The 24,932-nt window shown below is 39.1% G+C and overlaps 1 protein-coding gene and 1 pseudogene across 1 annotated transcript in view; both read left to right on the forward strand.

Annotated features, from left to right (window-relative positions):
• The window catches only part of KPNA3 (karyopherin subunit alpha 3), a 107,622-nt gene that overhangs the window by 21,966 nt on the left and 60,724 nt on the right, over window positions 1-24,932 (forward strand). Inside the window, 1 exon segment of the mRNA XM_036011361.1 lies at window positions 18,786-18,825. The gene's annotated coding sequence lies outside the window, so the exon portion shown is untranslated.
• LOC114508477 lies at window positions 836-1,888 on the forward strand (annotated as a pseudogene).

The following is a 24,932-nucleotide window of genomic DNA, read 5'->3' on the forward strand; positions in this document are numbered from 1 at the left end:
AGGCTGAGGTGGGATCATGGCTAGAGTGGGGGGAGAGGTGATTACTAAAGAATACAAGGTTCCTTTTTGTAGTGATGAAAATATTCTGAAATTGATTTGATGATTGCATATCTCTGAATATACTAAAACTATTGAATGGATGAGTTGTGAGTGGCATGTGAATCATGCCTCAAAGCTGTTATAATACTGAAAAAATTAAAAGAGCAATCATTCCACTGTGATGTATTGACTTATTGCAGCCAAATTTATGTACAGGTAGGCAAAACAATGTACTATACTATTTTAAATGCCAGGTACCACTATTTCCCTATATTTAAAGATTAACTAGATGTTAATATAAATGTATTGTTTACAACTTTATTGAAAAGTTACACATCATCTGAATATTTCAGAATTCATCAGAAACAAATTAAATGATCCAGTTTCTAATATGTAGTTGGTAATTGAAGCCATGGAAATATATGTAATATCCTAGAAAGTGTTGTAGAGTGAGAAATGAATAGACCTGTAGGGCTGTAGACAGAACATATGGAAGAACAACATGGATGGATGAAGGTAGAAGGCCAAGGAGGATGGTATTATGGGAGTCAAGTAGGTGAGAATGAATGGTTGACTGTTCTCCTGTACAGACGCCACATAAGGACTGTGTTCCATGAATAGAAGGTTGCAGGTGATCTTCGCAAGAGCAGTGTCAGTGGAATTTTGGGTTGGAGTGGGCCAAATGAATGGAAATGAAGACAGTGTAGACTATTCTTTCAAGGATTTTGGCTAAGGGTAAGAAGATGATGTGCAGTGGAATGAGAAGGTGCCCCAGGACTGCCCAGGGTGCACTTGAGATAGTACCTCTAATGAAACCATGACCAGATGGGCATGAGTTACTACCACACATAACAAAAGACTCTTACCTATGATATCATGGGAGTATATGAAGAAGGGGTCTTTTGAGCTTCTTGAAGCCAAAACAACTTGAAGCCAATAGATTGTCCCTTAAAAATGATGCACCCCAAGCAAAACAAAAAGAAAAAGGAGTGCTTAAATGAAGTTATGAATGGATTCATGGCACACCTAAGACAGGACTCACAGAAGGTTCACAATGGGAAGATAATAGCAACAGACAGTCAGGAAATAAGAAATTAAAGAAAAATAATCACAGGGAAGGGAGACAATAAAAAAGACCAGCAGCAAAGAAAAATACAGCGATGTATTTTCATTGTGGAAAACCTGGCCATGGGATTGCAGATTACCCATCCATCCTTGAGAATCAAGATATGGACACTGAAAGATGTTATTGATGTGGATCTACAGAGCACAAAATAAACAAGCGCAAGGCTAAAGTAGACCCAGCTCTTGGTGAATTTTCTTTTGCAAAATGTTTCGTTTGTGGGGAAATGGGACACCTGCCCAGATCTTGCCCTGATAATCCCAAAAGAGTCTATCCTGATGATGGTTGCAGCAGACTTTGTGGCTCTGTGGAACATTTTAAGAAAGATTGCTCTCAAAGTCATAATTTACATTAAATGGTTAGAGTTGCTCTGTGTGAATGAGTGTGGACTATGAAGAAATTTTGGATGTGCCTAAGCCACAGAAACCCAAAACAAAGATACCTACTGTTGTTAATTTTTGATAAAGATTAGTACTGTTATCAGTTACTACTTTGTTGTTACATTCTGATCTGAGTTCTGTTGGAGAGGCCTGTGTTGTATACATCAGCATGATCTGGGTGTGGTCAAATGCAATAGTTTCCTGAGTTCTGTCCATCAAAGAGTACTTCTGTGTGGAAAAAAATCACTAAAGTATAAGATGTTTGAATTGGATTCTTTAAAAGAACTTTTAAAACAGAACTTAGGTGTAAGTGGTTATTTACCTAATCATAGCAGTCATCTTTTTCTTTTTTTTTAATGTATTTTATTGATTATGCTATTACAGTTGTCCCATTTTTTCACCCTTTATTCCCCTGTGTCCTGCACTGTCTCCCCACCAGCATTAGTTCATGTCCATAGGTCCTACATGTAAGTTCTTTGGCTTCCTTATTTCCTGTACTATTCTTAACCTCCCCTGTCTATTTTCTATCCTACATTTATGCTACTTATTCCCTGTACCTTTTACCCCTTCTCTCTCTGTCCTTCCCTGCTGATAACCCTCCAAGTGATCTCTATTTCTGTCATTCTGTTCCTGCTCTAGTTGTTCACAGGGTGTGTCTTGTTTTGTTTTTTTTTAGATTTAGTTATTGATGGTTGTTTGTTATCATTTTACTGTTCATACTTTTTGGTCGTCATCTTTTTCTTAGACCCCTAAATATTTAAGTCCCTTCAATATTTCGTATAATAAGGGCTTGGAAATGATGAATTCTTTTAACTTGACTTTATTGGGAAGCTCTTTATCTGCCCTTCCATTCTCAATGATAGCTTTGCTGGAAAGAGTAATCTAGGTTGTAGGTCCTTGCCTTTCATGTCTTTGAATACTTCTTTCCAGCCCCTTCTTGCCTGTAAGGTTTCTTTGAGAAATCAGCTGATAGTCTTATGGGAACTCCTTTGTAGGTAATTGTCTCCTTCTCTCTTGCTGCTTTTAAGAGTCTCTCCTTATCTCTAATCTTGGGTAATATAATTGTCACGTGCCTTGGTGTGTGCTTTCTTGGGTTCAACTTTCTTGGGACTCTCTGAGCTTCCTGGACTTCCTGGAAGTCTATTTCCTTTGCCATATTGGAGAAGTTCTCCATTATTTTTCAAATAAGTTTTCAACTTCTTGCTCTTCCTCTTCTCTTTCTGACACCCTATGATTCGGATGCTGGAACATTTAAAGTTGTCCCAGAGTATCCTAAGCCTTTCCTTATTTTTTGATTTCTTGTTTCTTCATTCTGTTCTGAGTTTAAGGTTTATTTCTTCCTTCTGGTTGAATCAGTTGATTTGAGTCCCAGTTTCCTTTCCTTCTCTTCTGGTTCCCTGTCTATTTTTCTTTGTTTCACTTTGATCGTCTTCACTTTTTCCATTTTGCATCCATACTCAGCCATTTCTGTGAGCATCCTGGTTACCAGTGTTTTGAACTCTGCATCTGATAGATTGGTTAGCTTGTTGCTTAGTGCTTTTTCTGTAGTTTTAATATCTTCTTTAATTTGGGCCATATTTGTCTTGACCTGTTATGATGCAAGGGTCAGAGCCTTACATATTTACCAGGGTGGACCAACCTACTGTTGCTGCGTTGTGGTGCTGTATGGGGAGGAGGGGTCCAAGAGGGAATGGTCTGCCTTTTCAGCTCTTGGCCAGCTCTCAGTCACCTCTCCCACTATCCACAAGCAAATCAGGCCCTTCTGTTGCTGATTCCTGGGTGGGTGGGCCTGTGCATGCTCTAGGACCCTGTGGGTCTCTCCAATGAACTCTCTTGTGAGACTGGGAGTTTCTGCTACCTTCGCAACCCACACATGTTTTTACAGTCAGAGGTTTTGAGGCTTTATTTCCCTGCGCTGGAACCCCTGGGTTGTGTGGTCTGTCTGGCCTCCCAGTTGTTCCTTCCAGTTTATCTGCATGCAAATGTGTGACTGTCCACTCCACCAGCTGCTGCCTTGCCACAGTCCCATCTGCCCCCGGCTGCCCGTCTCCACTCCTTCTACCAGTTGAATGAACGTTTCTTCTTTAATTCCTTGGTTGTAGGACTTCCATACAGTTTGATCTCTGGCAGTTGTGGTTACTTTTTGATTTTAAATTTGTTGTTGTCCTTTTGGTTGTGGGAGGAGGCAAAGTATATCTACCTATGCCTCAATCTTGATTGGATATACAATCCTCTTTTTCTTAAAAACAAAATTATGCATTCATCTGAACCACACATACACAAAGTATAATTGTTTTGCATTTGGAAATCAATTTTGGCTTTATTGTTTTTTAGGTTCAAAGTATCAGTTTATTTCAATGTTGCTAGAAAATCTGTGTTTTTTTTAAATATTTAATAAAAACTCACTAAAAAAAAGAACTTAGCTAAGGAGGGCAGTAGTCAGGAGAAAATGTAGGGTAAGGAAAGCCTTAAAAAAGTAAGGTAAAAGGGAATTAAAGTTACTTATGATGATCAGAAATAGATGTTGAAAATAGAAGAGGAAATTCTAATGAAGCAAGACCCCAGAGGAAATGAGAGCAAAGACAGCTATATCTTGCACTGCCTTTGTGATACAGGGATGTTTGAGGATGCCTGTTATTGGGGATAAGATTGGGGAGATTCCGATACATGATAGGAAGTTGAGGGATTTGTTACTATCTGATGCTTTCTGTTTCCTTAATAAATAGCTATGTTGAGAGCAGTAGCCTTTTGTACAAAATCGGCCTGGGGAATCCTGGAAAGATTTCCAAGCAGCAAGCATTGAGAGCTTAATTGAGATTAGAGACCTAGAATTGATTAATACTCATAATAGAGATTGAGTCATTTTTTTTCTCTCTTACATTTAGCTCCCCAGCTTTTGGAGTGAGAATCGAAGTAATCTAAGGTTAACTTTTGTTAGGGCAATAAAATAGAAGCACAGGGTGCAGAAGTTTTGAAGTATGAAGACTATATAAGAAGGAATCAAGAACAGGAAAGGGTTGATAAATTGGGAGAATATCAAGGAGTTAAGGGATTAAAGTAATCTGTGTGGGTCTATGCCAGTCTGTCAAATGGCTAATTAATGGGAAGTTGTTTAATGCCTTAATTGATCTAGGGAAAGTTTTGGTGCTAGGGTCAGAGATTCCTCAAATTAGAAAACACTGAATGAGGTCTGTCTGGGAAGGTCTACCCATTGTTAATAGATCAAAAATGGTTTGCCTGACATTGATGTAACCTGACAGCCAAGGAGACAGGACTGGACTGTGTATGTGTGAACAATGGTGACTTTACTAGGCAGTAAGGGTGGTAGATACCATTGAGTAAGAGTAGGTACTGTATGGTCATGGCATTCAAAATGACTGAGCCAGTACAGCAATACGCCTGCATCAAATTTTGCATTAAGCTTGAACACTCCTCCTCAGAAACTATTCAGATGATTCAGAAGGCCACAGCTGTAGGCATCTGGTGATTGGCAGCTTCATCACAACAATGCACCTGCTCTGCATTATGTCTCCAGCAGAGTTTTTTGGTGAAGCATCAAATCACCCATGTGACTCAGCCCTCCTACAGCCCAGATTTGGTGCCCTACAACCTCTGGCTTTTCCCAAAACTAAAATCACTTTAAGTGATTAATCACTTGCAATCACTTGCAAAATTTGATGCAGGTGTATTGCTGTACTGGCTCAGTCATTTTGAATGCCATGACTACACAGTACCTACTCTTACTCAATGGTATCTACCACCCTTACTGCCTAGTTAAAGTCATCATTGTTCACACATACACAGTTCCAGTCCTGTCTCCTTGGCTGTCAGGTTATATTCGCTGTTGAACAAATGTTCTCATTATACTAGTAATGGCTGCATTTTTTTCCAAACAGACCTTATATAACAATCTTCTTTTCCTGGGTTGCCTAAGAATTCTTTCTTTTTCATTAATTTTTGACAGCTTAATCTACTGTGCTTTGGAGAAGGTCTTTTTGCATGAAGATAATTAGGTATTCTGTTAGCTTTTTGATTTGATGGTCCAGGTCTTTTCATAGGTTTAGGAATTTCTCATCTTTTATTTGAATAGTCTCTGTTCCCTTCTCCCTCATTCTGGTATACCCATTATTCTTATATTTCTCTTTGTAGTGGAATCAGAATGTTCTTGTAGAGTTTTTTTGTTGTTGATTTGTTTATTTGACTTTCAGTTTTCTCTCTTCTGCCACCTGAGCCGTTTCTAGATTTCTATTTTGAAGATCAGTAATTCTTCCATTTGGTCTACTCTATTTCCTAAGTTCTCTAACTCATTCTTCATATAATTTATTGAGTTCTTCAGGTCCAGAATTTCTGTTGGTTCTTTTTTATTATGTCTGTCTCTTTGGTAGAGTTCACCTTTTGTTTGTTGATTTTATTTCTGAGCTCCCTGTATAATTGAACAAAAACAAAGGTTTGGCTTCCTGTTTCCATAAAAGGCAAACTAGTGAAGCAGATGCTGGTGCAAGAGGAAAGAGGTCTTATTCAGGTGCTGCACAACCTGGGAGAATGGTGGATTCTCCCTGTCACATAGACAATCTTCTCTTTCTGCCATGGACAAAGTACAAATGTCCTCAGCAAGGCTAAGATCAAAAGCTGTTGTCCAGTGTTCTGGGCCATTTTAAGGTTCAGTTGTTTTAAGCCTCAGGCAGCTGCTAAGTGGTCTTAGTTCCCATCCAGGTAGCATAGCTTATTCCCAGCTGCTATCCATTTCAGGCTTTTTTTTTTTTTTCAGGAGCCTGCACAGCCATGTGCCAAGTGGCTGCCAGAACCACAAGGTCATGTGCTCTAGGGTGAGAGAACATGCATGCAGTATATCCTCAGGTGGGCAAGAGAAAGAGAGACTCCCTCCTGAAGGCCATGGGGCACGTGGCTGCTGAGGCCATGGGGAACGTGGCTGCTAAGGCCACATGGCCCATGGAGAAAACAGGCAAGTACACCATGTGAGTGCAGGTCATGAGCAAGCAAACTTCTTTTTTGTTGCCCTGTGATTATTATTACCCTGGGCTTGGGATTGACCAAGTACTCTCTCAAAATGACCAATCAACTACCCAAACTTTTGCATGCTTATGGTTGGGTCCATCTCCCAACCAACTCCTTTTCCCAGGCTCGACAGGTAGACCTCTTTGGTCCAGCACCTCCCCCAAACCATTTTTGACTTCTATAGAGCTAGTGCCTGCTTTCCCCTAGTCCCACCCCCAGTCTGGTTCAGGGGAGGGCTTTGTTTCCCTATGCAATTATGTTGCTATTTTTGTATGTACTCAGGTCCTATCCATTGATATTTCTAGCTTTCCACATGCTCAATGTAAGAACTTTCACCTGCCTCCATCTTGGCTGATAGAGGAGACTTTCTGGCACTCCAACTGACTTATTTAAGGTAATATTTGGACTGCCTGAATTTTCTTGTATCTCACTGAGATTTTTTCAGAACTGCAGCCTTGAGTTCTTGTTCATTTAATTGACAGTCTTCCATGTCTTTACGTTTATTTTCTGGAGATTTTAAATTTTCTTTCTAAACTCCCTTGTTACCTTGTTATTTACTCACGGTACTTTGGTGGATTATTTCTCAGCCTGGGCATTTGAAGGATTGAAATCTTTTGTCAGTACATGCTGCTTTTAACCTTTTAGCCCGTAAGTAAAGGTCTTTCTTTTATTGTCCATTAGATGGTGCTGTAGGATAAGTTTTTGTTTTCTCTTACCTGCACTACTGGGACTTCTGGGAACTCTATGGGGCAGTGTCACCTCTGCAGTGGAAAATACCCATATTCCTCAAGGAGGTGAGTGTTATCCCCTCTGTGGCTGAGTTGCCTGGGTCTTGGGCATAATCACTGTGGTGGAATGTGTGAATGATGAGAACCAGGGCCTGTGAATTTCCAGTGCTACTAGAAACTGCCAGCCACCCATCACTATTTGACAAGTGTCAGCTGCCTCTATCCATCTGCAATTATGGGTGGGGGAGGGCTGGGCAGAGGCAGGCAGTTTACACATCTGTGGTTTTGTTTTTTTCCACTAGGTTTAGCCACAATGAGTACAGGCCACTCTGACTGGAATGTTATTTCTGCCCCTTCCTGACCTGCCTCTGCTGATGCCAAGTCTGTTGGAGGAAGGGGGCTATGGAAAGAGGGGCAGCTTTCATGTCTGTGCATTTTTTTCCCTATGATGTTAGCTGCTACACCACAGCCATAGGCCTTTGCACTACTTCTTCACCCCTGTCTCTGGGCTCAGCCTCAGTACATACTGGCCACTCAGACCACAATGCTGCCTCTGCTTCTCCATTCTTTTGAATGGAAGTTGCAGCCTGACCCTCTCCTGCTACTATGGCAAGGACCAGACTAGTCAGACTGCATCTTTGGGTCTGTCCTTCCCACATCCTGCCTCCCTTGCTCACTCCAGTATACCCACCTTCAGATGTCTCAATGCATAGATCTCTTAGACTTTTTTGTGTATTGAGCAGAGAATCCTTTGTTGAATTTTATTTGTCCAACTTGTAAGTCTAAGGGGAGAGACCAATAGGTTTTCTCACTCCACCATGATCTTGATGTCACTCCACCTTCATTTCTTCTTGATTAAAAATTTGTTTGGGCCCTGACCAGGTAGCTCAGTTGCTTAGAGTGTCATCCTAATACCACCAAGGTTGTGGGTTTGATCCCCAGTCAGGGCACATACAAGAATCAACCCATGGATGCATAAATAAGTGGAACAACAAATCAATATCTCTTTCTCTCTCTCTCAAATCATTGTTTTAAAAGAACCTTTTAAAAAACCTATTTCTTTGCATATTCTGTATCTCTTAAGCATTATCTGTCGTATATTGGATCTTTTGATTATTCTTGGTTAGATTTCCTTTCTGACATAATCTCTTTCTAATTCTCTCCTGATTTCTAGCACCTTATTTCTCAGTTTTTCTAATTCTGATTTATAATGTTCTTTCCCATATTCTTTCATTTTTTGTGATACAATTTTTACCTGTTTTGTAGGTATGGCCCTTTTGCAAGTGTTTAACATCAATGTTCTAAAACATTCTGCTCTGACATTATGTCAATCCCATGACGTAAGAAATGGGAGAATTTCTTACATTATGGGACTTCAACCCAATCCTTCAATGTTGTTCACTTCATAATAGGTTTTCCTGAACTTTTCAGAGCAAGGGATGGATCAGGATAGATTTTCTAGCTTTACTACTATAGACTACCTTCTTCTGTTGTTCATTACAAAGTGATAAAAGAATATGGCTTCCTGTATTTTGATATTTGGCTGTATCTCACTAACCTACTTTTATTTGGACCCTCTCTTTTCTTTGCCACAGTATGCTGGTTTTTCTTACTTTGGGAATCTTCTCTAAGAAGCTTTTTGTCAATTGAGGGCTTTCCACAGGAAGGGGAACTTCATTATTGAGTCCAGATTCATGATACCTTACAGTGTTGGCATGTACAAAAAGATCCCTTCCATTGCAGCTATTTTTTAAAGATTTTATTTATTTATTTTTAGAGAGGGGAAGGGAGGGAGGAAGAAAGGGATAAACATATCAATGTGTGGTTGCCTCTCACACACCCTTTACTGGGGACCTGGCCCACAATCCAGGCATGTGCCCTAGACTGGGAATCAAACTGGTGACCCTTTGGTTCGAAGACCAGCACTCAGTCCACTGAGCCACACCAGCCAGGGCCATTTGCAGCTATTCTTAAGTAGCCTTTCTAAACCTTAGTGATTCAAAATCTTGCACTCTCCTGTCCTCAAGCCCTTCAGTTGCTCTTTTCTTTCTGTTTCCTTCTGCATACATGCTGATGCCATATGACCCTATAGTTGGTGAATTAACCAGATTCTGCCTATATTTGAGGATTCATGGGGAAACCTGGTCACTTAATCTTGTAGATTTTGTCCACAGGGTTCTGGTATGGTTGTCCTGGGGACTTTGGCCAGGGTTTCAGGGAGAAATCCAGGAGACTCAAAAATTTGTTAGGGTTTTATTCAAGACAATAAGAATTTGCATTTTTAAAAGAACACTCTGGCTGCATTGTGGAAAGTTGATTCAGTGCACAGGAGACAAAGAGGTTATTGTAGTGATCCAGATGAGATGATGGTGGCATACTCTAGTATAGTCACAGTGGGTCTAGCTTTGAATTATATTTTGGTGACTTGTTGGATGTCAAAGAATGAGAATATGAATAGACATGGGTGATTTCCCAGGATTGGGATTTTGCAACTGTTTGGATGATTGTACTGTTTCCTGGTGTTAGGAATGCTTGTGAAAGAGTAGGTGGTATTATTATAGCTGGGAAAGGAGAAAGTTGAGAGGGCCCAGGTATGATATCCATAAACATGCTGAGTTTGAGGCCTTATAACAGTTTATCCTCCACATAAACATATCCTAAACATAAACATGCCCACACACATTTTAATTATTCAGGGAGCTTTCTCCTGACCTTCTGATCAGTTCTCCTTCCAGTGTAGAAGAACTCCTTCATTATTTACTTTCCTATTTTACATTTAACATTTATGTTACTGCTTATTGTTACTGTCTTTTCCCTAGACCAGCTGCTGGCAAACTTTTCCTTTTTCCTTTTTAGTATGAGTTTTGTTTGAAAACTCTTCCACTATATTTGTTGTAAAGAGGCTTATTATTATTATTATTATTATTATTATAAAATAATACATATTTCTGATACTTTGGCTTGGGTTCTGGTTTCTCTGGTATGATCAGCTGAGGAGGAAAGAATAGACAGACTGGGTGGCCCTACCAGGATGAGAGGCCAAGCTTCATGTCAGAAGTGGTGTAAGTCTTCAGGGAAGACACTTTTGGGTATTCTAAGGTGGGGTTCCAGGTGAGGATTTATTCCAGGTACTCCATTAGAAGCAGAGGCAGCCCCAAGACTAGACAGGGTTGTCCTTTTAGGAGCTGTAGGAAGGATCCTTTTTTTCCAGGCTTAGTCTACATGTCCCTGCTATACATCCCTTGGACTGTACACTAGCCAGGCTGCCCACTCAATTTCTGGACAAATCCTTTATATCTTTGCTCATGGCATCCTTCTCTCTGGTAGACTTGTGAGATGTCAGCCTTCTCCATGCCTCAGTTGCTTCTTGTCCCTCTACTGCAAGTTCCCATAGAATCAGAGGTCACCATTTTTAAGCACCCTGGCTGTGTCTGTCCCACAGTAGGGCTAATTGAGTTGACTGGTGACTACTCCTCTGACACTGCCCGAGACAGAGTTGACCCTGTGCCCTTTACACTGGCTTCTTCACTCCCCATTCACTCTCCCACTATGACATGGCAAAGAAGGCCATCATTCAGGAGCCAGTAAGCCAGTGCTACCAAGCCTGCTGCCTTCGCTCAGACTCCTCAGTCTGTTGGTCCACACCTGCATGAGTGCATACTGGCAAACTTTTCTTAAAAAACACCAATTCAAAAGAACCTATGCATCCTAATGTTCATAGCAGCACAATTTACAATAGCTAGGTGCTGGAAGCAACCTAGATGCCCATCAGTAAATGAATGGATCAAAAAACTATGGTACATTTACACAATGGAATTCTATGCAGCAGAAAGAAAGAAGGAGCTCCTACCCTTTGCAACAGCATGGATGGAGCTGGAAAGCATTATGCTAAGCGAAACAAGCCAGGCAGTGAAAGACAAATACCATATGATCTCACCTTTAACGGGAACCTAAATAACAAAACAAAGAAGCAAGCAAAATATAACCAAAGACACTGAAATAGAGGACAGGCTCACGGTGACGGGAGGGGAGAGAAGAGGGAATTTAAGGGGTCAGTGGGAAGGGCTCACAGGAACAAACTTAAAGGGCACATGGTCATAAACTAAGGGGAGGGTGGTAATGGGAGGGAAGTGGAGAGGGGGGAAAGGATTGGGATTAAAAAGGAGAAAACTGTATTTGAACAATGATTAAAATATAATAAAAAAAAAATCACCTTTTAAAAAAAAAAAAAAAGAAAGACAAATACCACATGATATCACCTTTAACAGGAATCTAAACAACAAAACAAAACAAAACAAAAAAACTAGCAAAATATAACCAAAGACACTGAAATAGGGGATAGTCTGACAGTGACCAGAGGGGAGAGAAGAGGGAATTTCAGGGGGGAATGGGTAGGGTTTACAGGAACAAATTCGGAGGGACACATGGACAAAAACTAGGGGTGGGGGGGGTAACGAGGGGGAAGGGGCGGAGGGTTAGGTGGGTGGGCTGGAATGGGAGTAGGGGGGAGAAAACTGTACTTGAACAATGATTAAAATAAAAAAAATAAAAATTAAAAATTAAAAAAAAAGTATTTCAGACAGTAAAAATTTTAGACTTCAGTAACCAAGAATCAGATTTGAGGGTATTATGTAGATACTTAATAGCATTTATACTGTAATCACGTAAAAATTTAAAAACCATTTATGCCAGATTTGGCCCCATAGGCTGCAGTTTGCTGACCACTGTCCTAGACTGTCTCCTCATTACAGGTGTGTTGTCTGGTACATTTTGGATGAATTCAGTACATTTTTGTTGAGTGAATGGATATTGTACTTACAGATTTGGAGCTCAGGTGAGAGGGCTGAACTAAAGACAGTTATTTAGGAGTGGTTATCAAATAGTAATTGAAGATATGAGAGTAGATGAGTTTACTTGGGAAAATTATAAAGGGAAGAGAGGGCCTAAGATGGAGACTCTTGCTATGATTTAGAGAGCAGAGTAAGTCATGATTAACTCACTCAGAGGTCCTTGTATCATATATATAAGTCAGCCCCTGCTGCTAACTGACCTAAGCCATTTGGCCATTTACACTCATTGTTCCTTTTGGATGAATAACAGACCTTGAACTATTAGAGATAGGTGAGGATAATATATGTTTTTAATTAGAATTTATACTAATAGTAAGTTATAATAAGCCATAGACAAAATTCTGCTACTTAATACAAACATGTATTAGTAAGCAGCCACAAAAAAGTCATATAGCTTATTCTATGAGTTTAGCCCTTTTAGACTCCAGACTACTACCTTGCAATAAAACTTCAACCATAAGCAGCTACCATAAAGATCTGACTAGGATTAGGTCACAGAATCCTCCAAGAAAGGCTGGGACACTCCATCAAAGGGAGGTCTGGCCTCAAACACTTCTCTGCAGATAGACCCCAAGGCTTGCCAGAATCTTAAAATGCAAATAGGTAAGATTCAAGGCACCTGTGCAATATTCCTAGTCAGTCCATATATCTTGAACAATTTAATCTCAGCAATAAAAAAAGTACTGTCAACATCTCTTATACTAAATAACAAACTAGTATCCAAATTCAGATGTTGAAACGTGAAGCATTTCCTAACTGGGAGCTAAGTCCTGATATGGGTACCTCAAATGCTAACTAACCCCCTCTAAGTGTAGATTCCTAATTTTAGGATACTTTTAGAAGTTAGCTCACCCCTATCCATGTTGAATTATTTTAATGTGAATTATAGAGTAGCAGTAATTTGATCATATTTTGGAGGAGATATGCTACCTGGATTTTTTTAATATACCATCTTATAACAATTCATAATAATTAAATGTAGTAGTTTTTTCATTGAAAATGTTTTTTTTTTCAGTTCTAGTAACAATTGGATTAGATATTCATACAGGCAAATTTTAACAATGATGCATGTCTAATCTCCAAGTGAATAAAGACAGCTTTCAGTTATCAAGTAACATTTTATTAATATTGGTATTTAAGATTGCTCAACATTTACCATTTTAGATTATGAATTCATACAGAAAGCATTCTGTGTTAATAGTATTGAGCTCAAAACACAAAAACATTAAATATAGAATTAGATTCAAACCTCTTTCTACTGTTGAACCCTATTAGGGGTAATATTTTTTTAATATATTTTATTGATTATGCTATTATAGTTGTTCCATTGTTTTCTCCCTTTTATCTCCCTCCACCCTGCACCACTGCCGCACCCTCCAGCATTCCTCTCATTCCCCCTTAGTTCAGGTTTATTGTCATACATAGAAGTTCTTTGGCTTCTCCATTTCCTACACTATTCTTTAACATCTCCTTGTCTATTTTGTACCTACCAATTATGCTTCTTGTTCCCTGTACCTTTTCCCCCATTCTCCACTCCCCTCCCCATTGATAACTCTCCATGTGATCTCCATTTTTGTGATTCTGTTTCTGTTTTAGTTGTTTGCTTAGTTTTTGGTTTGTTCTTCTTTTTGATTCAGTTGTTGGTAGTTGTGAGTTTGTTGTCATTTTATTGTTCATATTTTTTATGTTTTTCTTTTTCTTGGGTAAGTCCCTTTAACATTTCATATAATAAGGGCTTGCTGATAATGAACTCCTTTAACTTGATCTTATCTGGGAAGCATTTTATCTGCTCTTCCATTCTAAATGATAGCGTTGCTGGATACAGTGATCTTGGGATGTCAGTCCTTGCCATTCATGACTTAGAATACTTCTTTCCAGCCCTTTCTTCTTTTGAGAACTCAGCTGATAGACTTGTGTGAACTCATTTGTAGATAACCGTCTCCTTCTGTCTTGCTGCTTTTAAGATTCTCTCCCTATCTTTAATCTTGGGTTATTTAATTATGATGTGTCTTGGTGTGTTTCTTCTTGGATCCAACTTCTTTGGGACTCTCTGAGTGTCCTGGACTTGCATGTCTAGTTCTTTCACCGGATCGGGGAAGTTTTCCTTCATTATTTTTTTCAAATAAGTTTTCAGCTTCTTGCTCTTCCTCCTTTCCTTCTGGTACCCCTATCATTCAGATGTCAGAACGTTTAAAGTTGTCCCAGAGGTTCCTCAGCCTCTCTTCATTTTTTATGAATTCTTGTTTCTTCATTTTGTTCCTGTTGAATGTTTATTTCTTACTCCTGTTTGAAATCATTGATATGAGTCTCTGTTTCCTCCCTTTCACTGTTAGATCCCTGTATATTTTTCTTTATTTCACTTTGTGTAGCCTTCACGTCCTCCTTTATTTTGCATCCATACTCAACCATTTCTGTGTGCATCCTGATTTCCAGTGTTTTAAACTGTGTATCTGGTAGGTTGACTACCTTTTCAATGCTTAGTTCTATTTTTGGAGCTTTGGTCTGGTCTTTTTGGGCCATATTTCTTTGTCTTGTCAGGCTTATTACGCTATAAGTGGCAGAGCCATAGGTGTTTACCAGGGTGTGGCAACCCATCTACGTTGTGGCACTGTTCATGGCCCAGGGATCAGAGAGGAAAAAATGCCCCTTGCTCAGCTCTTGCCCCACTTTCAGTCACTTCCTCCACTACCCACAAGCAAATTGCACCTTTGTGGTGCTGATTCCCATGTGGGTGGGTTTGTGTACCTTCTAGGACCCTGTGTGCCTCTCCAATGGACTCTCCTGTGAGACTGGGAATTCCTCCCAGTACCATAACCCCCACAGATTTTTACAGCCAGAGGTTTTGAGGTTCTCCCCCCTGCACTAGAACCCTGGGTTCCATGATCTGTCTCGCTCTCCAGTTTTTCAGTTTATCTGCATGGGAATGTGGGACCACCCAGTCAGCCAGCTGCTGCCTTGCCACATGTCCTGTCACCCTGACTGCCCATCTCAGCCCCTCCTACCAGTCTAGATGAATGTTTCTCCTAAATCCTTGGTTGTCACACTTCCATACAGTTCAATTTTCTGGCAGTTCCGGTTGTTTTTGGCTTTCGAATTGGTTGCTGTCCTTCCTTTGGTTGTGTGAGGAAACGTATTTATCTGTTACAGAACAAACAAGGGGGGCCTGGGACGATATACTACTATTGAAAGAAGGCCCCGGGTCCGTTATGTCCACTGCCCGAGGAAAGACGTCTCTCAATGCCAGAGATTCGTGAAAAGGAAAGGAAATGTTTATTTAATGCTATACAAACTTAAAGTAGTGACCTAATGTCTTTGTCAAAAAAACCTAAAGTCCCTTAAAACACCCACAAATAGACACAGTCCTTCCTTCCTTCCCCCTTTGCCCAGTCCAGAGAACCGTATCTCAGGAAAGGAAATAGAAGTCCATGGCTCAGGCAGTCCTCTGGTTCTTCCCAGTTAGTACTCCATCTTGACTGGGAGATCTCCCTGGGTTCCCAGCACCCTCAGCTGAGTCGCCGGGATCTCTGCTAAAACCAGGTGGTGGTTCCCCCTTCTAAAGCTGCGGGAGTGCCCACTCTGGCAAAGGCACGTGGTCCTCTCTCCGAGGGCCACGGGAGTCCCCACTCTGCCAGAGCCGCGTGGTTCTCTCTCTCAGGGCTGCAGGAAGGGAGAGTCCCCACTCTGTCCAGGCCGCGTGGTTCTCTCTCAATGGCTGCTGTGTCTGGGTTTAAATCCCCTGGGCCAATCTTCCTCTGCATCCCCATTTCCGACGACTCCTACACTTGGGCACACTTGCCCTCAATCTGCTGTCTTCTCCAGCTTTTCTGGTCGCCATCATGGGTCTGGGCAGGTGTGGCCCCATGTCCTGGAGCCAATCATCTCCAAGCTCCCACGCAGGCACTGTAACTCGGGGGACCTGCCCCCCAGTTAGTCTTGGTGGGGAAGTTACTTCCATTCCCCAGGCCCAGAGCATGGCCACAGCTATTTAACATATCTAAGCAACCAGCCAAAGGCTATAGATATGTTAAATGACCACACCAGAGCTTAGCTGCAAGGCTGTTGCTATGCAAAACAGCTCTAAATGGCCCTGCTCCATTTGTCCCTTCCCCCAGCCCACACTTGGGGAATGGGGGTGAAGACATCTTAAAAATCTCCTGGACACCTTGAGTTCTGGACCCCATTTCAAATGCCTATTTGGGGTCCCCCTCTTGGCTGTACCCTATAACATACCTACACCTCCATCTTGGCCAGAAGTCAGTGATAATAAGTTTATCAGTGCATCATTCCATCACATTAAATGAATGCCACTAATTTTAATTTTGTTTGGCAGTTCTATATACACTTATATATGTATATATTTATGTGTAAGTTTATATCTAGATTAATATTTCAATATAACTTGGCCTCTATGGAATTTTTTTCCCTAAACAGGGATTAATTTATCACTATAGTTTAAGAAAACTTTAGAGGTATTATAACAAAAGAATTATTAAATAATATAGTATAATGAATTTGGCAGTATATTAAAATAATAATATATCATGACCTTGTGTGAGCTTTATTCCAGAAATGTAAGAATTTTACCATAGTTATTAGGTTGGTCATAAAGTCCGTTTAATTTTTTCTGTAAAATAAAAGGCACAATTTTAATTTTCATCAGTAACTTTATTGATTTGGAGTTTTGACTATGTCAGCTATCTCCTGCATGATATAACATTGATTGCTCTCAATTAATGTCTTGATTTGATTGCTATCAAGTTCAACTGGTCTGCTGAACCACGGAGCATTGTCCAGCAAGAAATCTCCTGCACAAAATTTTGCACACCATTTTTGATAGGTTCGATCAGTCACAGCACCTTTTCCATACATTGCACAAATGTTTCTTTGCATTTCAGTTGTGTTTTTACCTTTCATGAAATAATAAAGCATAAATGCCAGAAATGTTGCTTATTTTCTTCCACCTTCAGTATTAAAATGGCTACACAAAAATTCACCAATTTTGGTAAGTTTTTTTTTAATGCTTGCTGTTATGACACCTGTCACAATACAGTCTAACTAAATTGTTTCAAATGAAGTCAAAGACAGCTAAGTGCTATAAGAGCAGTCTTACAAAAAGACCAAATGAACTATTTGGCTAATCCAATATTTATATGAAAATAAAATAACCCATTATATCAGTACATTAAGAGGAGAAGTGATATCTAATTATTTTAATAATTTTTCATAAGACATGCCTGATAGAGACTCTTAGGAAATTAGAAGGATACTTTTTACCTTTTGTTACAAAATATTTTCCCAAACTTATTTTTATTTTCATGTGGTTTTAAGGCCATGACAGTGAATTGTTTCCTTTTTTAAAACATGAATCTTTTGAGATAGAATTCATTTGTTGCAAACATCGAAAACCAGTCCTGTTGACTTAAGCAGAACAGTAATTTATTGGGAAAATATTGGGTAGTTCACAGAATTAGTAGCGACACCAGATAAATGGAAATAGAGCAAGTCCAGGATATAGGCATAATCATACCTGGTCCTATGATGCTTTTTTTTTTCTTTCTACTTTGTTTAAGGGTCAGAGTTATGGGGGAGAGAGTTCTCATGTGTTTCAGTCTCATGCCGTAGTTAAACCAGTAGAGATACTTTAATATGTGGTTCCATCAAGACTATACTCAAGGGAGAGTATACAGTTCCCCAGAAAACCCTGGGTGCAGTTAGAGGAGGGAAATAGATCCCAGGCAGCCAAGCCCCACCTACTGCTCCCCACAAAATTAACCAGTAGATATCCAGTGAAATAGACAGTTTTGGTTTTTTAACCTCCTATAGTTTATTATTTAAAGCCTAATACTGATCAATCCATAAATCTTTTGTTAATTTTTTTATTGTTGTTGAATTACAGTTTTCCCCATTTTTCCCCCATTACTCTCCTCTGCCCTACCCACGTCCCACCTCCTACATTCAGTCTTCCCACCCCTGTTGTCTTTGTTCCTGGGTCCTTTATACATGCTCCTTGACTTGACCCTTCCCCTTCTTTCCCCCATTATACCCCTCTCTCCTCCCTTCTGGTCACTGTCAGTTTGTTCTTTTAGTTCCACATCTTTGGTTTTATTTTACTCGCTTGTTTGTATTGTTAATTAGGTCCCACTTATAGATGAGGTCATATGGTATTGGTCTTTCACCACCTGGCTTATTCCACTTAGCATAATACTCTCCAGCTCCATCCATGCTGTCGCAAAGGGTAGGAATTTTGTCATTCTTTCTGCTGCATAGTATTCCATCATGTAAATGTATCACAGGTTTTTGATTCACTCATTTACTGATGGACACTTAGGTTGTTTGCAGCACTTGGCTATTGTAAATAACACTACTGTGAACATTGGGGTACATAGGTTCTTTTGAATTGGTGTTTCAGGATTCTTAGGGTATAAACCCAGTAGTTGAACTGCTGGGTCAAGAGGCAGTTCCATTTTTAGGTTTTGAGGAAATTCCATGTGGTCAATTCATAATTCTTAAGAATAGGAAATTCCATACCGTTAATCCATAATTCTTAATAATTATTTCAAAAAAATTTAAATCTTAAGTGCCATAAGAACTTAATTTATGTACTAGCAGTTCCAATATTTAGGTACTTATGTGCTTTTTCCTCTTTTAGACAATGAGAAGACACAGAAATGAAGTGACAGTTGAACTGCGAAGGTAAGGGTGCTTTGCTCTTAGTGAAAAATAATTAGAGATTCTGACCTGGCTGGTATGGCTCAGTGGATTGAGGGCCAGTCTGTGAACCAAGGGTTGCTGATTCAATTCCCAGTCAGGGCAAATGCCTGGATTGCAGGCCAGGTCCCCAGTAGTGGGCGCATAAGAGGCAACCACACATTGATGTTTCCCTCCCTCTCTTTCTCCCTCCCTTCCCCTCTTTAAAAATAAATAAATAAATCTAAAATAATAATTAGAATGTTCTGGTGTTAAAATTCTGGAAATTTGAATAATGAAATAATATGGCAAATTAGTGGTCATTCTTAAAACCACACAGCATAAAAATGTTATTTGTTATAAAATTTGAAAAATATTGTTAATTCCAGTATTCTTTAACTCTGTAACTTCTTTGTGGATATTTACATATTAACAACAGTGATTTGTCAATCATATTCTTTAAATTTTTTTCATATCTTTGGGTCATGTGTACCAGAGATGTGAACTAAGCCTAATAAAGTAAGGTGAGCTCCTTGCTAATTCTAACATGTTGATTTTACCTTCTTTTTAACTTTTTTATTAACATAGACATACAGAAAAGTCACACAATCTTAAGTGTATAGCTAGATGACTTTTCACAATGTGAACACATCTGTATAACCAGCTACTAAATCAAGAAAGAGAACATTACCTGTATCCCTAGCTTCTTCTTGGTTACTATTGATACTTTCCCTCAAAGTAACCATTTTCCTGGTTTGTTACACTGTGAATTATTTTGCATATTTTGAACTTTATATAAATACAATGGTGGGTGTACTTTTGTGTCTTGTTTTTCATTCATATGAAGATCATTTTCCTTAACAGAGGCAGTAAGAATAAAATTGAAATTGTAATTATTTATTGTCATCTGTTGACATTACAGCAACTATCTCAAAATGAAGCCTTCCTTTTCCAATACTTTTTATGCTTAAAATACAGGTATAAAACTTTTGTATCGATCCTCATACTATTCAGACTCCTCCCCTGGTTTTACTTTTTAGCTCCTCTAGTATGCTTCTAAATTTAAGCTGTTTACTTGTATTTGGGTTATTTGTTCCTCCTTCTATGGTTGTGCTATCCTCTGGAGTTAATTTATTTTTTAAATTTCATCTTTATTGTATATTTTTTCCATTACCATTTAGTCCCTTATACTCTCCTCCCCCCAGCAATCACCACACTTGTCCAAGTCCACAAGTCCTTTTTCCTTTTTTCCTCAATCCCTCTACTCCAACTAGCTGTCATCCTGCTCACCATCTGAGTCTGTCCCCATTATCCTTGTTCATTCAGTTTGGTCATTAGATTTACCTAACATAAATTCTCCAAGTCCATCCATACTGTCGCAAAGGGTAAAGTTTCTTTTATTATAGCCAAGTAGTATTCCATTGGGTAAATGACCCATAGTTGTTTTATCCACTCATATACTGATGGACACTTGGGCTGCTATCCATATCCTGGTGATTGTAATTAGGCTGCAATGAACATAGGAGTGGCTATGTCCTTTCGAATTAATGTTTGGTTCCTTCACATATCTTCCCAAGTGTGGGATCGCTGGGTTGAAAGGCAGACCCCATTTTAATTTTTCGAGTTATTTCCCTTCTACTTTCCACAGTGGCTGCACCAATCTGCATTCCCACCAACAGTGCAAAAGGGTTCCCCTTTCTTCACATCCTTGCCAGCACTCACAAGTGTGAGATGATATCTCATTGTGCTTTTCATTTGCGTTTCTCTCATGATAGTGACATGTTTTCATCTGCCTGTTGGCCATCTGTATGTCCTTTTTGGAGAAGTGTCTATTTAGGGGCCTTTGCCCATTTTTAATTAGGTGTGGTTTTTTTGGGTGCTGAATTTTGAAAGTTCTTCATTAATTTTGGATATTAACCCCTTATCAGATGTATTGGCAATATGTGCTCCCAGTCTGTGGATTGTCTTTTTATTTGTTGATTATTTCCTTTGCTGTGCAAAACCTTTTTACTTTGATATAGTCCTATGTGCTTATTTTTCTTTTGTTTCCCTTGCCTGGGGAGATATATCTAATAAAATATTGCTACGGGGCAATATCTGAGATTTTGCTGCCTATGTTTTCTTCTATGACTTTTACAGTTTTGGGTCTAATATATAAGTCTTTGATCCATTTTGAATTTATTCTTGTATATGGTATAAGAGGTGGTCTATTTTCATCTTTCTGCACCTATTCGTCCAGCTTTTCTGACGTCATTTATTGAATAGACCGTCTTTAGCCCACTGTATGTGTTTGCCTACTTTTGTCAAATATTAATTGACACCTAAGGTGTAAGTTTATTTCTGGACTCTCTATGTGTTCCATTGATCTATGTGTCTGTTTTATGACAGTACCTTGCTTTTGATTACTATGGCTTTACAGTGTAGTATGTTCTTCTTTCTCAGGATTGCTATTAGTATACTCAGCCTTTTGTGGTTCCATATAAATTTTTTAAATACTTGTTGTAGTTCTGTGAAATATGTCATTAGAATCTTGATAAGAATTATGTTGAATCTGTAGAATTGCTTTGGGTAGTATGGACATTTTAAGACATTAAATTATTCCTATCCAATGAACATGGTAATAGTGTTTCCATTTATTTGTGCCATCTTCAATTTCTTTCTTTCCCCCAGTTTTGGATTGTGTATCCTCATTTTCATTGTTTCAAGGTAGCTGTTGACTTCTTTCTTGACCTAATTGTTGATCCATTCATTGTTTTAATAACATGTTATTTAGTTTCCATGACTTTGCATGTTTTTTCGGTGTTCTTCTTGATTGATTTCTAGTTTCATACCATTGTGGTCAGATGAGATGCTTGATGTTTTTTCAAGTCCACTTAAATTTATTGAGATTTTTTTCCTAACATGTGGTCTATCCTAGAAAATTTTTCATTTGCACTTGAAAAGTATGTATATTCTGCTGCTTTAGAGTGAAATGCTCTGAAGATATCAGTTAAATCCATTTGATCTAGTATGTCATTTAAAGCCACCATCTCCTTGTTGATTTTCTGTCTGGAAGATCTGTCCATTGAAGTCAATGGGGTGTTAAAATCTTCTACCATGACTGTATTTCTGTCAGTCTCTCCCTTAGGTCCATCAAGATTTGCTTTAAATATTTAGGTGCTCCTATGTTGAGTGCATAAATGATTAGTAGGACTACATCCTCATGTTGGGCAGTTCTCTTTATCATTATGTAATGTCCTTTGTCTCTTACGATAGCTTTAGTTTTAATGTCTATTTTGTTGGATGTAAGTATTGCTACCACCAGCCTTATTTTTTCCATTGCATGAAATGTTTTTTCCATCCCTTTACTTTTATTCTGTGTGTATCTCTTGGAAGCAGCATATATGTGTGTCTTGTTTTCTTATCCATTCAGCTATCCTATATCCTTTGGCTGGAACGTTTAAGCCATTTTCATCTAAGGTGATTATTGACAAATATATATGTAATGCCATTTTATATGTTAGACTGTTTTCCTGTTTTCTTTTTCTTTTCTTTTTTTTCTTCTTCTTCTTAAAGCCAGCCCTTTAACATTTGTCACAGTGCTGGTTTGGTGTTAACAACTCCTTTAGCTTTTTCCTTGTCTAGGAAGCTTCTTATTTCTCCTTCAATTTTTAAATGATATCCTTGCTGGGTAAAGTAGCCTTGGTTGTAGGTCCTTACTTTTCAATAGCTTGAAGATTTCACTCCACTCCCTCTGGCCTGAAATGTTTCTGTTGAGTAAGTAGATGACAGTCTAATTGGTGCTCCCTTGTAGGTAACTGCCTGTTTTTAAGATTCACCCTTGTCTGTAAGCCTTGTCCTTTTAATTAGATTTGTCCTCAGTTCAGGCCTCTTTGGGTCCAACTTATTTGGGACTCTCTGATCTTGCTGGAGTTGTGTGTCTTTTTCCTTCACTAGATTAGGGAAGTTTTCAGTCATTATTTCCTCAAATAGGTTCTTGATCGCTTGCTTGCTCTCTTCTTTTCTGGTATTTCCATGATATGGATGTTGTTATGCTTCGTGTTATCCAAATATTTCTTATGCTCTCCACATTTTTTAAAATTCTTTTTTCTTTTTTGCTGCTTTACCTGAGTGTTTTTTTTTCTTCCTTGTCTTCCAAATCACTGATTTGATCTTTGGCTTCATCTAACCTATTGTTTTCTTCCTTTCAGTATATTATTTATTTCAGATATTGCATTCTTCATTTCTAACTGGTCCTTATTTATAGTTTCTATGTCTGTTTTCATGCTGTTGAGTATCCTTATAATCATTATTTAAACTCTTTCCCTGATAATTACTATCCTCCATTTCATCTAGTTCTTCTTCTGGAGGATTCTGTTGTTCTTTCACTTGGGATCTGTTTCTTTGTCTTGCCATTTTGGCTGCCTGCTTTGTATTTCCACCTAGTTGTTAAAACTGATCAGTGATACAGCCTAAAGCTGTTACCAGCAACCCAGCTTAAGCACCACAGTGTAGGGCAGAGTAATTCTTGTGGTCAGGATTATTGCTTCCCCTCAGGTTGATGCTACTTGGAGAGGAGCATGCTGCCTGTGAAAGATGACTTTCTGCAATATAGGGAATGACTCAGCACAGGGATCCTGGTGGCTGTTTTTCAGTTTTCTCCCCAGAGCCACCAATCCCAGACTCTCTTCAAGCGTCTGTAGTCCATTCTGTGCTTCCTCTGCCAGAGCCAGGGTAAGTGTTTACAAATGAAATTTTGCTCATTAGTCCTTTAAGAGGCTCTCTGTGTCTCCAGCCATCTCTCCCCTGCTATTTTTCACAGCTGGATTGCATCTCTGGATTCCTTTCTAGCTCTGGTACTGAAGGCTGGAAAGCCAAGCCTGGAGTTTAGACCCCACACTTCTCAGGGGGAAATCCCTGGCCACTGATATATCCCTCTAGTATTTCAGCTGCCACCCACTGGAGCCCAGCCAGCCCTCTCATACCCACTCCAAACACCCTCTAAAGTCTCCTTGTGGTAAAGTGGTTTCTTCTCTGTGTCCATAGGTATAAGGCTTCCCTCCATCTAGTCACTTTTCAACTGGTTATTCTGGATGATATCTCTACAATTTAATTGTAATTCAAATTGGTCCTAGGAGGAGGTTAGTGTAGCCTCAACTTACTCCTTGCCCATCTTGGATCTCTCCTTTGCATTTCAAATAATTCTACTTTTCAGAGTATGTTTTTTAATATCCACCTTGGTCATCTTAAAGACATCTTACATCTTTAATAGTCTTCTGGATAACATTGTTTCCTTTTCAGTTACCATTAGTTCCTGAACATCCTTGTAGGAGGACTAAAAATGAAATTAAAGGAATCTCAAGCATTTCCTTATTTTACATTTTAGAATTCCCTGAGTAAACAGCAGAAAGTAAACTCTTCCTGAAATAGAACCTAAATTTCAGACAAAGCTTAATTGCTTTTGATATGATTCTGCAGAGCTGTGGAGAACCCTTCTTGAATATTGGCAGAGCCCAATACTCAAGAGAATACTACTCCACTGTTCATCATCAGAGTAGCTAACTCAGATTCCAGCCTTGCTATTTCTATTATGTCCATTGAATAGAAAATCACAGTGTTATACTGACATTGAGATCCTTGAAAATACAAGAAAAAAGAGCAGAGTTTCATAGATAAGCTCTACACACTTCTATTAGAGTATAAGCTTCTAAAGTGAAGGTAGTACCATGTTCTTTTCCCTCAGCTCCTACTCCAGATACTCCCAAGTCTCCCTTCTAGCCCATCTCAGAATGCCTAGTTAGATTCTGGGTGTGTCATTAGTACTTGTTAAATGTTAATATTCAGGAATTGAACTGATATATGATATCTTAAAGTTTTGCTGATATCTAAATAATTTACAGAAGTTTTAAGAAAAACACCTTAGTTATAGAGCAGTGCTGCTCAAAAGTCCTGATATGAGATAAGCTAGGGGAGTTGTATCAAAATATTAAACAAGGCACTACTTCCTTACCAAGAAAATCTTTCTGCCTAAATAAGTAATAGAACTAAAGTGTGTTTAATTTCACAGCTGATAACTGGCACAAACTCCCTATCTTACAGCAGACCTGTAACAGATAGGTCAAAGTCTTTT

The sequence above is a fragment of the Phyllostomus discolor genome, chromosome 11 (genome assembly GCF_004126475.2).
Source record: "Phyllostomus discolor isolate MPI-MPIP mPhyDis1 chromosome 11, mPhyDis1.pri.v3, whole genome shotgun sequence".
Lineage (NCBI taxonomy): Eukaryota > Metazoa > Chordata > Mammalia > Chiroptera > Phyllostomidae > Phyllostomus > Phyllostomus discolor.